The 14,435-nt window shown below is 52.5% G+C and overlaps 1 pseudogene; it reads right to left on the minus strand.

The window, feature by feature from the left end:
• Window positions 1–223: 223 nt before the first annotated feature.
• LOC128946044 (zinc finger protein 345-like) overlaps window positions 224–14,435 on the minus strand; it is a 54,220-nt pseudogene continuing 40,008 nt past the window's right edge.

Raw genomic sequence — 14,435 nt, forward strand, 5'->3', positions numbered from 1 at the left:
GACAGGACCATGGAAAGACCCTCATGTTCTTCAGTTCTACACCATGTCATTGACAGGGGAAGGTATTGGGGCAGTTGTCTTCCCAGCATGGATCATAGGGAACATGGATCACCCGCGCTCTTCCCAACGTTAGACCTCCATTGGGGATGAAGCTGGAGCAGTTCACAAAGCTCCTCCTGCAGCTGGGGCACTCGCAGGGCTTCCCTTAGTGGCACCTCCGTTGGTGTTTTGTCATGTTAGAGCTATGGGTGAAGCTCTTCCCACACTGGGGACACTCGTAGGGCCTCTCCCCAGTGTGGATGCATTGGTGGGTGATGAGGTGGGAGTTTTGCTTGAAGCCCTTCCCGCACTCAGGGCAGCGGAAGAGCCTCTCATCCGTGTGAATCCGCTCATGCAGGAGGAGATTGGAGCTGCTCTGAAACCTCTTCCCACAGGTTGGGCACTTGTAGGGCCTCTCCCCAGTGTGGGTGCGCTGGTGCCTGATGAGGTTGGAGTTGTTCTTGAAGCCCTTCCCACACTCAGGGCAGCGGAAGGGCCTCTCCTCTGTGTGAATCTGCTGGTGCTGGAGGAGACTGGAGCTGGTCTGAAACCTCTTCTGACACTGGGGACACTCGTAGGGCCTCCCCCCAGTGTGGATGCGTTGGTGCCTGATGAGTTCTGACCTGTAGCTGAAGCCCTTCCCACACTCCCCACACTCGCAGGGCCATTTCCCGGTGTGGATGCGTTGGTGGCGGATCAGGGTGCTGCTGTGCCTGAAGCTCTTCCCACACTCCAAGCACTTGTAGCCCTTCTCTCCATCATTAAGCTGCTCATGGACCACCAGCTCTGAGCCCTGGCTGAAGCTCTGTCCACCTTCCTGGCTCAGGGAGGGTCTTTCCTCCTCAGAGCACCCCAGACTGGGTTTGCAGCCCCTCTTCCTATGGAATATCTGGGGAGTTTCCTCCCTGTTGGATTCCTGTGCCCTGGAGTCACTCATCACGGCCTCTTCCTGCAGGTTCTGCTGTGGGGATTTGTCCTCCCTGGTCCCAATCCTCAGCTTCTTCGCTGGGGAAGGAAAGACAAGGAGAGGATGGGATTTGCCTCCGTGCCAGAGGGCAAGGGAAGGAGATTCCCCCAGTGCATCTCCAGTAGGATGGTGTTGGCAGCAGGGTTGTCCTGCAGCCAGGGGCCATGCTGGGCTGGGAGATGGGGCAGGAGAGAGGGGGAAAGGGGCACTGATTTCCTCCTCACCTGCCTGGGTGTCCTGGGGATCCTTCTTGTTCCTCACAGCCTCCTTTTCCATCTGGCAAAGGTTTGGGGATGGGAAATTCTGTTTTGGGAGGAAAACAAGGAATGAGTGCATTGAGTTTTGCACTGGGTTTAAGGCAAACCTGGGGAGGGTCTAAACCAGAATTACAATTTAAAAGAAAACTAAGATCAAGGCAATGATACAGAAACACTGCCTTAAACTGACAGAGTCAGGATATAACCTGACACCCTGTATGTAAGGGTGGTGGCTGAAGTCCCATTAAATGGTGGCTGCAGTCCTGTTGGAGAGTTGAACGTGATTCTGTCAAAGCAGTGGTGCTGTAGAAGGGTCTGGTCTTCCTCTGGAGGTCCAGTGGTGGTTCTGGAGCTCCTGTCCTCTGGGAATCTGGTAGGCAAGCTGCTCCTGGTTGTAGCAAGGCTCAGCTTATATCCAGGCAGGAATGCTTGGTTCCTCCCCCTGGGCAGAGCATCCCACAATGGGAGGATGGCATTTTATCAGTCCTGCAGTGACACTCAATGGCCCATTAGCAGAAGATATCTCCCCTGGAGGGCGTTATCAGGGCTGAGTCATGGAAGAGATAAAGAGCACTGCCCCACCTGTTTCTAACAGTTTATGGAGATGGTGATTGAAAACATGCATTTGGTTACATCTTACATTGCAACCTGAAACAGCAGGGTAATCCCTGCTCAGGGGGGTGAACACCACCCCCCTTACCCAAACTGGCTCAGGTGTAAAACCCCCACACACAGGGGACAATATCACACTTGCCCTGCTCCAGGGCAGGTCTCTGTCCCTTGTCACTCATCTTTTCTCTTTCTTTCCATTTCTCTACCTCACATTTACTGTTCAATAAAAACCATTTTGGATTTGGTGTCGTTAGCACCTTAATTGGGGCAGAGGAATCTCTCTAACAATTTGCATAACCGGACTGTGACATTATTTTTGCACAGTGTGTTTCGGCGCTGTTCTCTGAACCCAAGTGCCTTTGACAACAGCATGGCTCCCTCCACTGACGAGGTTGTGGTTCTCTCTGGAAGAACTCTTGGAAACTTGGACACAGTCTCTCCTTCCTCCTGCGGAGCTTATGGAGCTTATAAAAGTTTTTTTCTTTATGGGAGAAATGATGAGGAAAATGGCTTTTATGGCTGGCCAGTGTAAAGAAAATAATTTGCTGCCTTTCCTTATAAAGTTGTTAAAATCACTGGAGGAAACGGAGCAAATCTTACCAGTGAGACTGACAAGGTTCATTCACCCCATGGTGAGGAATGCAAGGCAGCTAAAAGTCCCAGAAGAAGCCCAGCTCAAGTAGATAAATTTCCGAATAAGTCCTGAATTCCCAGGCTTGGGGGCTTTACCAAATGTGACAATCATTTTTCTCTTTATCCCTATCACCTTTGTGACTGCTACACAGAGCTTTCCATTCCTTTTAATAATCTGTATTGGGCCAAATTTCCACTTTCCTTTTATTGAAACCTGCCAGCAGCTTAGCTGGAGCTGTGCAGGAAGCAATGAATATTGGAATTGCCACTTCACTGCTTGGATTGTCAGTTTATTCATGTTTGGGATTTGTTTGCATTTTCATCACAAGTTACTTGTGGGAAGACTATATATTCTTCACAGTGATTTTGCAGAGTCAAATTTGATCTCTGCCAAGTTTATTTTGTCCAGTGCCCAGAGGATGCTCAAGGGGTCTCTGTGCCTCTCGCACTGGGGGATGCTTGGGAGGGGTTTGGCGGGGGGGGGGGGGGGGGTTTCCTCTCCCTGTCAGCCCAGACTGTTCCCCAGGGGGTTTCCCTGTCCCTGTCACCCCAGGCCATTCCCCAGGGGGTCTCCATCATTCTCACCCCAGGGAATGGCTGGGGGGTTTCCCTCCCTCTCATACCCTGTGCCAGGGGGTGCTCGGGGCAGTCTCTGTCCCTATCAGCCCAGGGGATGCTCGGGGCTCTCTGTCCCCTCACCCTGGGGGATGCTCGGGGGGTCTCCATCCCTCTGGCCTCAGGCAATGCCTGTGCAGGCCTGGGGACCAGGGGCTCTGTGTCCCTCTCACCGCTGAGGGTGCTCGGGGCTGGGGGGGCTCTCCGACCTTCTCACCCCTGGGGAGGCCGGGGGGGTCTCTGTCCCTCTCAGCCCTGCTGTGACCCCACCCAAACATCATCGGGGTCACAGGGACAGAGACACCCCCAAACCCCCAGAAGGGCTGAACCTGGGATTTGGTTTGGGGCTGAGGATTTTGGAAGGGGCTGGAATTGGGGCTGGGCTTGGAGTTGGGGCTGAGATTGGATTAGAGCTTAGATGGGGGTTAAAGCTAGACATGTGATTAACTTTAGGGCTGGGGCTGGGATTGGGTCTGGGGATAGATGAGTTTGGGACTGGGATGAGAATAAATACAAAACTGTGAGTGTGTCTAAACATGGAGTGAGACTGAGACCAGGATCAGGGTCAGGTTTGGGATTGAGCTCACCCAGAGCGGGACAGGGGGATGTCACAGTGGGAAGGTTTGGGGAAAATCCTGGTTTGGGGAAAAACAAGGTGTGAATGCCTTGGGCTGCGGACTCCTCCAACCCATGTCCATTTCTAGAAGTCACCTGATGTCCAAAAATCAAGAGTGAATAAAAAAAAGCCACCAGGAGTTTCCCATTTCCAGTCTCATCCCTCTTGGTTTATGGTTGCTCCCCCATCTCAGGGCTGCTGGGGATTCCATCGGTCCTGGGGATCCCTCCTCTCCAGGGTCCTGCTTTTGGATTCTGGAAGGTTCTGGGGTCCCAAGGTCCCCCTCTCCAGCCTCCCCTCAGTCCAGCCACTTGGGGTTCCCCTTTCTTTCCACCACCCTGTTCTAGTTTAAGGCAAAATCGGTTGAAACCCTCCAAAAGGAGTTTCCTCTAGAATGCCGATTCAGCAGCCCCACCCTCAGCCAGTCCGGGAAAATATTTCCGGGGAGAAAAGTGGAAAAAAACTTTATTCTACAGGCAAAGCATTCACCAACACAAAAAATTGAACAATATTAAGCAAGGAAAACTCCTGCTGCTCCAAAATAGATGACAGACTCTGAAAGTCCCTCCTTGAGTTGTAGCTCTGTGCACTCAGTGTCTTATCAGTGCCTTATCAGTCTCTTATCAGTCTATTACCAGCCTCTTATCAGTCCATCCAGCGCTGGAAATGCCTCAGCCCAGGCCCGTCCCAGTGGGCTTCACGGAGGAGCTGCCGGTGGTGTTCTGGGTGTTCAATCCAGAGCAGATTTAAACAGCTCCAAAGAAAAAGAAAAACCACAGTCCAGGGAACTTCTCTGCCTCAGCGAGCTAAAAACTAACTAAAAGCAAAGGAGAGCTCTGTCCTGCTCTCTGTCCATCCAGCAGCTGGAATGTAGAGGAGTGAGTACAGTTTCTGAAAACAAACTGCGGCTTCTTCCTCCTCCCCTTCGCTCTCAGAACCAGCCTTAAAGGTGCAGAACTCATTTCTGGGCTAAACAGACCGATGGGGGTACGAGCATCATGAAGTCACCCCAGGACACGCCCCTGTCAGGGTCAGGGGGTCCCGTCCCCGCCTCATCTCCGGGCTGCCGGGCGTCCCCCAGCTCCGGTATCGCCCCTTCCCCTCTCTCCGCCCCGGGGGTCCCCCGTTCCACAGCCCCGGCTCGCACGGGGATCCCCAAAACCAATGTCCCGCCCCGTCGGTACCGGGCCATCCCCACGTGGACCCCCCGGGACCCTCCCGAGGGGCGATCGCGGCTCCTCTCCCCCCGAAAAAGCTCCTCTTGGGGAGCTCGGAGATACCCGGGGCTCGAGTCCGGGATCTGCCGGCTCCGAACACTCTCCAAAAAATCCTCCTGGAGACCCCTGCCTGGAGCCGGGGCGAGCTCGGCCTCCGCCCTCACCTGCGGCTCGGGGCTGGGGGCGATGCTCCCGGGGCAGGGGGCGCTGCAGGCTCGGCGTGCGGGCGCTCCGAGCGCCGCGATTCTCCCCCTCCTGCTCCTGCTCCTCCTGTCCCTCCTCTTCCTCCCGCATTTCCTCCGCTGCCAGCCCCGACCCCCCTTTCCCACCGCTCTGCCCCGCGGCCCCGCAGCACCGGCTGCTGGGTGGGAGAGCCCCCGATCGGCCCCAGGGCTGGGCAGGGGGCTCGGGGACCCCCCCGGGGCGGATCCGTCCCCCCGGCCCGAGCCCCAAATTCCGCTCCGCGGCCGCCGGGCTCTGCGGGCCCGCCTGGCAACCGGTGAGTCATCGGCAGGAAAAGCTCTGGTTGGCTGGAAATTGTTTACCGCGTCCTCTAATTGGCTGGAATTGTGAAAGGCGCTGCTCCCTGCGGGTGACCTTGGGAGCTGTGGAGTCCGGGCCAGAGCCTTTTCCTATTTCTTTCTGTTCTCTGAGACCATTTTCCAATTTCTTTCTGTCCCTCTGAGAGTTCTTCCCGATTTCTTTCTCTTCCTCTCTCCTTCCCGTGTCTCGTTCAGTTCAATTCAAGTTCGAGCAGATCCGGAGATTTCGCTCCCATGGTCTCATTCGCTCATTCACTGGGGCAGAGGCGTCTTTCCCTTGCGAAATCTTAACCCATGGGCGGGGTCATTTCCCAGCCCAATCCTTCCAGGATTTTGTTGCGGACTCGCTTCCATTTCCTCCCTCCCTCTACTTCCAGCGGGGAAGGTGCTGGAAAATGCCCGGCAAAGCCACCTTTGCTGTGTGCCCACAGAGCTGCTGGACCTTGTCCCCTGGCCCTGCACAGCTCCTTGGGAGGCACGGCAGGAGCAGCACCCTGGGAGCTTCGGGAATGCCCCTCTGGCATCCATGGCAAACACTGCCAGGGGCTGGAATTCCAGTTCCCGGCCAGGTAAAGATGTTCCTGCCCTTGAAGGCAAAGCACTTAAGAAGGTGCCAAAAGCCAAGTGGAGCAAGATCCTACAGTGACATTTCACTGCCAGCCTTCCAAACTTCACCCATGGCTGTTGTAGCCCGTGGATTGGGAGTTAAATCATGGCAGGGTCTTTGGTGGGAGCTGCTCTGGGTCAAGGGAGACCCTGAGAGAGAAACAGAGCAGGGAAAGAGAGGCAGGAGAGAAAGGACGGCATAAACACAATCAGCTGAGAAGGTGGCACTCAGAAAACAGACCAGAACTGACTGAAAGTGAATGGGACAGAAAGAAATAATTCTGCACTTTTCATTTCCTATCAAAATACAATTTCTTCATTTTCTCAAAAACCTCCTCCCAATGTCTTTCAGCAGGGCTGTAAGAAAGTTCTTTGTTCTCTGTCAATATTCCAGGCTGCAGCCACAAGCAAACAGGGAATGAGGATTTTGCTGCTCCTGGGGAGTTTGACATCGTCAGCTGAGGAGAGGAGGAGGCACCAGAAGAAAAGAGCAGCTGGGCTTCACCCTTCCACAGGAAAAAGAGTGGAGAAAATCTCTCATCCTGTCTGCAGCTGCTCCCACAGGGATGTGAGGGCTGATCCCAGAGCCCCAAGGGTCACAGTCAGGGCTGCCCTCAGGGAATGCTCACCTGGTATTGAGGGGCAGTGTGGGAGCACCTGGATTTTGGGGCACCCAGCTGCTCCTCATGTTTGGAGGTGCCTGAGGAGGGCTGGGATGATGCCAGGGACATTCTGCAGTGACATCCCCCCTGTCCTGCTCTGGGTGAGCTCAGTCCCAAACCTGACCCTGATCCTGGTCTCAATCTCACTCCATGTTTAGACACACTCACAGTTCTGTATTTAATCACATCCCAATTCCAAACTTGTCTAGCCCCAGACCCAATCCCAACCCCAGCCCTAAAGCCAATCCCATGTCTAGCATTTACCCCAATCCCAGCTCTAATCCAAATCTCTGCCCCAACTCCAAGCCCAGCCCCAATTCCAGCCCCTTCCAAAATCCTCAGCCCCAAACCAAATCCCAGGTTCAGCCCTTCTGGGGGTTTGGGGGTGTCTCTGTCCCTGTGACCCCGATGATGTTTGGGTGGGGTCACAGCAGGGCTGAGAGGGACAGAGACCCCCCCCGGCCTCCCCAGGGGTGAGAAGGTCGGAGAGCCCCCCCAGCCCCGAGCACCCTCAGCGGTGAGAGGGACACAGAGCCCCTGGTCCCCAGCCCTGCACAGGCATTGCCTGGGGCCAGAGGGATGGAGATCCCCCAAGCATCCCCCAGGTGAGGGGACATAGACCCCTGAGCATCCCCAGGGAACGGGGCAAAATAAACTAGGCAGAAATCAAACTTAATCCTACATAAAATACTTTGATGAATATTTGATTTTCCCGAGAGTCACATGTGATGGAAATGCAAACAAATCCCAAACAGGAATAAACTGACAATAGAAGTAATTCTGTGGCAATTCCAAGTTTCATTGGTTCCTGCACAGCTCCAGCTCAGCTGCTGGCAGGTTCCAATAAAAGAACAGTGGAAATTAGGCCCAATACAGATTATTAAAAGGAAGGGGAAACTCTGTGTAGCTGTCACAAAGGTGACAGGGATGAAGAGAATAATGATTCTCACATTTGGCCTGTGAATTCTGGAGTTATTTGGGAATTTAGCTACTTGAGCTGGGCTTCTTCTGGGACTTTTAGCAGCCTTGTGTTCCTCACCATGGGGTGAATGAACCTTGTCAATCTCGCTGGTAACATTTGCTCCCTTTCCTCCAGTGATTTTAACAAACATTTCAAGGAAGGACAACACAATATTTGCTTTTTCACTGGCTACCCACAACAGCCATTTTCCTCATCAGTTCTTCCATAAGTTGCTCAGAGGAAGCTGTGTCCAAGTTTCCAAGAGTTCCTCCAGAGAGAACCACAACCTCCTCCTCAGAGGGAACCATGCTGTTGTCAAAGGCACTTGGGGTCAGACAACAGTGCCCTGAACTCCCTGTGCCAAAATAATGTCACAGTCTGGTTAAAAAAATTGCTGGAGAGATGCCTCCCCCCCAGTTAAAGTGCAAACGAGACCAAATCCAAAATGGATTTTATTGAACAATAAAATATGAGTATTAAATAGCGAATAGTAGTAGAATAGTAACTAGTAATAGAATAGTAAATGTGAGGTAGGGAGAGAGATGAAAGAAAGAGAAAAGTGGGGGAGAAAAAGGGAATGACAGGGACAAAGATCTCCCCTGGAGCAGGGCAAGTGTGACATTGTCCCCTGTGTGTGTGCCCTTCCCAGGGTGGGGGTTTTACACCTGAGCCAGTTCGGGTAAGGGGGGTGGTGATCACCCCCTGAGCAGGGATTACCCCACTGTTTCAGGTTGCAATGCAAGATGTAACCAAATTCATGTTTTCAATCCCCACCTTCATCAACTGCTATAAACAGGTGGGGCAGTGTTCTTTATCTCTTCCATGACTCACCCCTGATAACGCCCTCCAGGGGAGATATCTTCTGCTAATGGGCCATTGAGTGTCTCTGCAGGACTGACCAACAGGGTGTCAGGTTATATCCTTGATAGTGGAACCCTGGAAAATGTTAAAGATAGAATCTAAAATGTTAGGCTTTGTCCTTTCCCAGATCAACTGCACCTGCGTAAGCAGTACGATAAATTATATAATTGTTAGATGTGATGATTGTTTAGTAATTAAATGTAATTATTATATAACCATAAGAAGAATAGTGAGAAACTATGTTGGAAATTCAGAGAGGGGCTAAATTTATGTATACTATAGAATAATATAAGTTTAATAATTAACATGAAAGTAATGTAACGATAGAGTATAAAACATGATCATTTCGGATGTATGGTTGGAGTCAGATTTGGGTTGAATATACCCCGATTCCCAGAGCTCTTAATAAAAAGCACCGCATATAATCGCTCCGTGATTATGTGTTTTTGAACGTTAACATCCTGACTCTGTCAGTTTAAGGCAGTGTTTCTGTATCATTGCCTTGATCTAAATTTTCTTATTAAATTGCAATTCTGGCTTAGGCCCTCCCCCACGTGTGCCTTCAAACCAGTACAAAGCTCATTGTGTTCATCCCTTGTTTTCCTGCCTTGTTTTAGGAATATCCCATTCCTAAAACTTGGCCAGATGGAAGGAGAGACCTCAAGGAAGAGAAAGATGCCACGGGATACCCAGGCAGGTGAGGAGGAAGTCAGTGCCCCTTTCCCCCTCTCTCCTACTCCTCCTCCCAGCCCAGCATGGCCCCTGGCTGCAGGACAACCCTGCTGCCAACGCCGTCCTGCTGGGGATGCACTGGGGGGATCTCCTTCCCTTTCCCTCTGGCACAGAGGCAAATCCCATCCTCTCCTTGTCCTTCCTCCCCTCAGACAAGAAGCTGAGGATGGAGATCAGGGATGACAAATTCCCACGGCAGAACCTCATGCAAGAGGCTGTTTTGAGCGGCTCTATGGCACAGGAATCCAATCGGGAGAAAAAGCCCTGGAGATCCCCCATGAGGAGGAGGGGCTGCAAACCCAGCCCAGGGCGCTCTGAGGAGGAAAGACCCTCCCTGAGCCAGGAAGGTGGACAGAGCTTCAGCCAGAGCTTGGAGCTGGTGGTCCATGAGGAGCTTCATGATGGGGAGAAGCCCCACAAGAGCTTGGAGTGTGGGAAGAGCTTCAGGCACAGCAGCAGCCTGATCTGCCACCAGATGATCCACACCGGGGAATGGCCCTACGAATGTGGGGAATGTGGGAAGGGCTTCAGCTCCAGCTCTGCCCTTGTCATACACCAATGCATCCACAGTTTGGAGAGGCCGTACAAGTGTCTCAAGTGTCAGAAGAGGTTTCAGAGCAGCTCCAGTCTCCTCCAGCATAAGTGGATTCACACGGATGAGAGGCCCTTCCTCTGCCCTGACTGCAGAAAGGGCTTCAAGCACAACTCCAGCCTCATCAGGCCCTGGTGCATCCACACTGGGGAGAGGGAGAGGCCCTATGAGTGTCCCCAGTGTGGGAAGAGGTTTCACACCAGCTCCAGTCTCCTCCAGCACCAGCACACTCACACCGATGAGAGGCCTTTCCGCTGCCCTGAGTGTGGGAAGGGCTTCAAGCGCAACTCCACCCTCATCACCCACTGGCGCATCCACACTGGGGAGAGGCCCTACGAGTGTCCCCAGTGTGGGAAGAGCTTCACCCAGATCTCTATCCTAACCAGACACCAACGGAGGCACCTGTAAGAGAAGCTCTGCCAATGCCCCAATGCAGGAGGACTTCTGTGCACTGCCCCAACTTCATCCATAATTGGAGGGTCCATGTTGGCAACAGCCCTGGTGATCCAATTTTCCTTCTGATCCATGCTAGGAAGACACCTGTCCCTTTTCCTGGCCCTTCCAATGACATGGTGTGCGATGGAAGAAAATGAGGGTCTGGCAATGGCCGTGTCATTACATTCACTCCCACCTCAGATCATTGCCAGGGACAGGAAAGGGACACTCTCTTTCTCTCCCTCAGGAGATGAGTGTCCTTTTCAGGCAGGAGGAAATACATGGCCAGGCAGACCCAGTGAGTTGTGTTTTAGTTTTCCCTGTAAACAGTTTTATTTATACACTCTGTTATCAATATTGTTTCTGTTCCATTTGTTCCTTATCTCATTGCTGTTCCCAATAAATTGTTCTCATCCCAGCCCAGGATCTTTGCCTTTTGTGCTTTCCATGGGACGCGGGAGGGCAGCGTGGGCAGCGCGGTTTTAGCAGGAGCAGGAAATTCAGGGATCCCATTCCTGAACCCCGGCCTGTGGAAACCGAGCATCCCAGCTGGTCCCAGCCCTGGTGGCCATGGCAACAGCCTTGGGAGGGGGTCCCTGCCTGGGGCTGTGGGAACCTCTTCCCTCTGGTGCCCAGGGACAGGAGTGGAGGGAACGGCTGCAGCTGAGTCGGGGCAGGCTCAGGTTGGATGTCAGGAAAAGGTTTTTGCCCAGAGGCTGCTGGGGCCCTGCCCAGGCTCCCCAGGGAAGGGTCCCAGCTCCAGGGCTCTCTGAGCTGCAGCAGCGTTTGGACAGCGCTGCCAGGCCCAGGCCGGCATTGTTGGGGTGTCCTGTGCAGGGCCAGCAGCTGGACTGGAGGATCCTGATGGGTCCCTCCCAGCTCAGCCAATTCTGTGGTTCTGGGATCCCACGACCCTGGGGATGGGGCTGCCAATGGTTGCCATGGCAACGGGCTGTGGCTGCAGGCCTGAGCTGGTGTCCATGGCAACCACCCCTGGCATGGGGTCTCCATGGAGCTGCCAAGGGACTGAGCATAGCAACAGGGGGCTGGGGATGGTTGCCATGGAAACTGACCATAGAAAAAAGGAGCTTTTGATGGTTGCCATGGGAACAGACCATAGCAACAGGGGCCTGGTGATCATTGCCTGCTAAGGATCAGATTTGTCACAGGCCCTCAGAGGGGTTCCATGGGGAATTTCCAGGAGTCTCCAGGCTGTTCCAGAGCTGGAATGTCACAGGCAGAAACAGGGGCTCCATGGAAACCTCCCAGGGCTTTCTGAGGATGGTAAAGAGCCCTGTGGTCAGAGGCAGTCACAGCCATTTCATGGTGACATCCCAGGGGACCTTGGGCCGCAAAGGCACCGATCTGTCACAGGCACTCAGGGGGGGTCCACAGGGACATCCCAGGAGTCCCCAGGCTGCCAAAGAGCCAGGATGTCCCAGACACTCACAGGGGTTCCTGTCATGGGCACAGTGAGAAGTTCAGGCAGAGTTTATTAGAGAAGCTCCTGTTGGGTAACAAGGTGCAGAAAGGATCCCCAATAGCCCCCACAGATCCTCAAATATCACTTTTGAGTCAGAGATGACATGGACTCAGATCAGAAGGCTAAGGGCTAAAAGCCACCTGTTTTTTCAATCCTCCTCTTTTATACCTTGGTTTGCTACAGTTGGACCTCATAGGTCATTTAATCAACACATTTCACATGATTGGCCAATTAAGATAACACCCTTCAGTAAACAATTTTATGGAAAAAGCTAACTTTTAACAAACATTGTCAAGGCACCAGTTATTGATGTTTGTCTTATGTTGGGCCTTTCTGTGGGCTCCCTGGATGGGGGAAACCCTCCTATAGCAGTTCTGTGCCAGGTAAAAGGAGACACACAGGACTTTTTTGGTCTTCAGCTGCTTGTTTATTGTTATCTTATCTAAAGTTTGGCATTGCTGTCCACACCAGGCTTAGCGTGCTAGAAAAGCACTGCAAAATGCCCCCAAAATGTATGGTTTCAAGGTCTTTGCAAGTTGTGTCATCCAATTAACTCTTAACACGTACAATTTTTCTACTTGTCAACCAATAACTCATCCCTTGACTGTCCATGTAACCTCTGCACTGTGCTTTCCTTGACCAATCACCCTGTGCCACCAACACTGCAGAAAATGGAGTAGATGAAGAAGAAGACAGGGACTACACCCCAATTCCTCCATCTTGCTTCTTATCTACACCATACTAATAATCCCAAAACCTAAATTTCTCACTCAAGTGACATACTACACTACTCTCTAGTATCTATTTCACGCTTTGGTAAATTCTAATCTATCTCAAAGTCTTCAAAGTCCTCTCCATGGCGGAAGGTTAAAGGCGGTGTTTCTTTGGGAGGACAGGACCCCTTCGAGCAGACAGAGAAATTTTCCTTTTGCCCTGGATTCCCACACATTTAACCTAAAATCCTTTAACCCTTAACATGTGAAGTTACCAAAAATCTTCCAGGTAAGTAGGATTGGAAGGAGAAGAAATAAAGAACAACAGAAAGACAGAAGATCTATAGAACAACACGCACATAGGAACTAAATCCTGGGGTCAAGCATCACAACAGTGGAACCCCAAGAGCAGGCAAGATCCAGACCATGGGCTGGCCTCGTGCTCCGGCTTTTAACCCCCTGGGCCTCCATGGGCCCGCCCCTGGGGTGGGACTGCACGTTGTTTGTCCTATCAAAGTCAGGGTAGGTATCAGCTGCTGGCATGTGACTGATTGACAGCTCAGCCAATCAGGGCTGGGTTAACACCGCCCCTGCTCTGTGATTGACAGATCTGCCAGGGTTGGGGGCAGGGCTCTGTCCCACCACAAACCAAGGCCTCATCCAGCCCTGGCCCCACATGGCCATTCTGTGTATCCCAAGGTGTCTCAGGACATCGATCTCATCCAGCCTCTGACAGCGACCACGGTGACACTACGGAACCTCATGGAACCATGGGTCAGTTGTGACAATGTGGGTCCAATGACACCATGGTGACACTATGGAACCTTACGGAATCAAGGAGACCATTATGTAGCTCAGGGGCCCTATAGAAGCAAGGGTCAATGATCAAACAGTGGGGCCCATAGAAACAAGGAGCCATTGTGACATAACAGGGCCACATGGAGCCAAGAGACCACTGTGATTTTGTTGAGGCTTATGAAACCAAGAAGCCATTGTGACTTTGCAAGACCTCATGGAATCAAGGACATAATTGTGACAGTGTTAGGACCCATGAACTCAATGAAACATGGAATAGATCTGCCTGGTTTGGACTCCTGGGGACTGTCTGACAGGTCCCACTGAATTTGACATGTCAAGGGCCACTTCCCATCTGACCGTGAAGCACTGGGGCTCTGTGCTTTTATTCCAATGGGAAAGAACTGTCTTTCTTGTCCAGGCATCCATGGCATAAATTGAGATTCTGCGTCTTAAATTCTCTATACCCAAGGGTTATTCCCAGACAAAATCTGCCCGTACAGTCAAGTCTGGCTAGACTTGGCCTCTGGTGACTGCCTCTCATCTGCCCCTGCACCACCGGGGCTCACTTGTTTCTTTCCTATGGAGATCATTGTGACAGGGGAACCAAGGGGAACACTGTGACCCTGCAGGGTACAATGGATCCAAGGGGCCACTGTGACACTGTGGGGCCTCGTGGAACCAAGAACATCTTTGTGGCTCTGTTGGGCCACATAGTCCTAAGGGGCCAGCGTGAGGCAGCGGGGCTTTGTGGAACCAAGAGGCCATTGCTGCATTTCAGGGCCTCGTGGAGCCAAAGGGCCGTTGTGATCCTGCGAGGCACCGTGGATCCATGGAGACCATTGTGGCATTGCAAGGCCCCATGGATTAATGTAGACCATTGTGACCCTGCAGGGCCTCATGGAGGGAAGGGGCCATTGTGACACTATGGGAACTTGTGGAACCAAGGGAATCATTTTTGCACTACTGGGCCCCAATGGAACCAAGGGGCCATTGGACACTGAGAGGCTTCATGGAAGCTATAGATCATTATGGCACTGGGGGGCCATGGGGAAACATGGAGACCATTAAGATCCTTAAGGACTTGTGTAATCAAG

This window comes from Melozone crissalis, unplaced genomic scaffold (genome assembly GCF_028551555.1).
Source record: "Melozone crissalis strain CALT ecotype California unplaced genomic scaffold, PUWL_Pcris_2 ptg000073l_1, whole genome shotgun sequence".
Taxonomy (NCBI): Eukaryota; Metazoa; Chordata; class Aves; order Passeriformes; family Passerellidae; genus Melozone; species Melozone crissalis.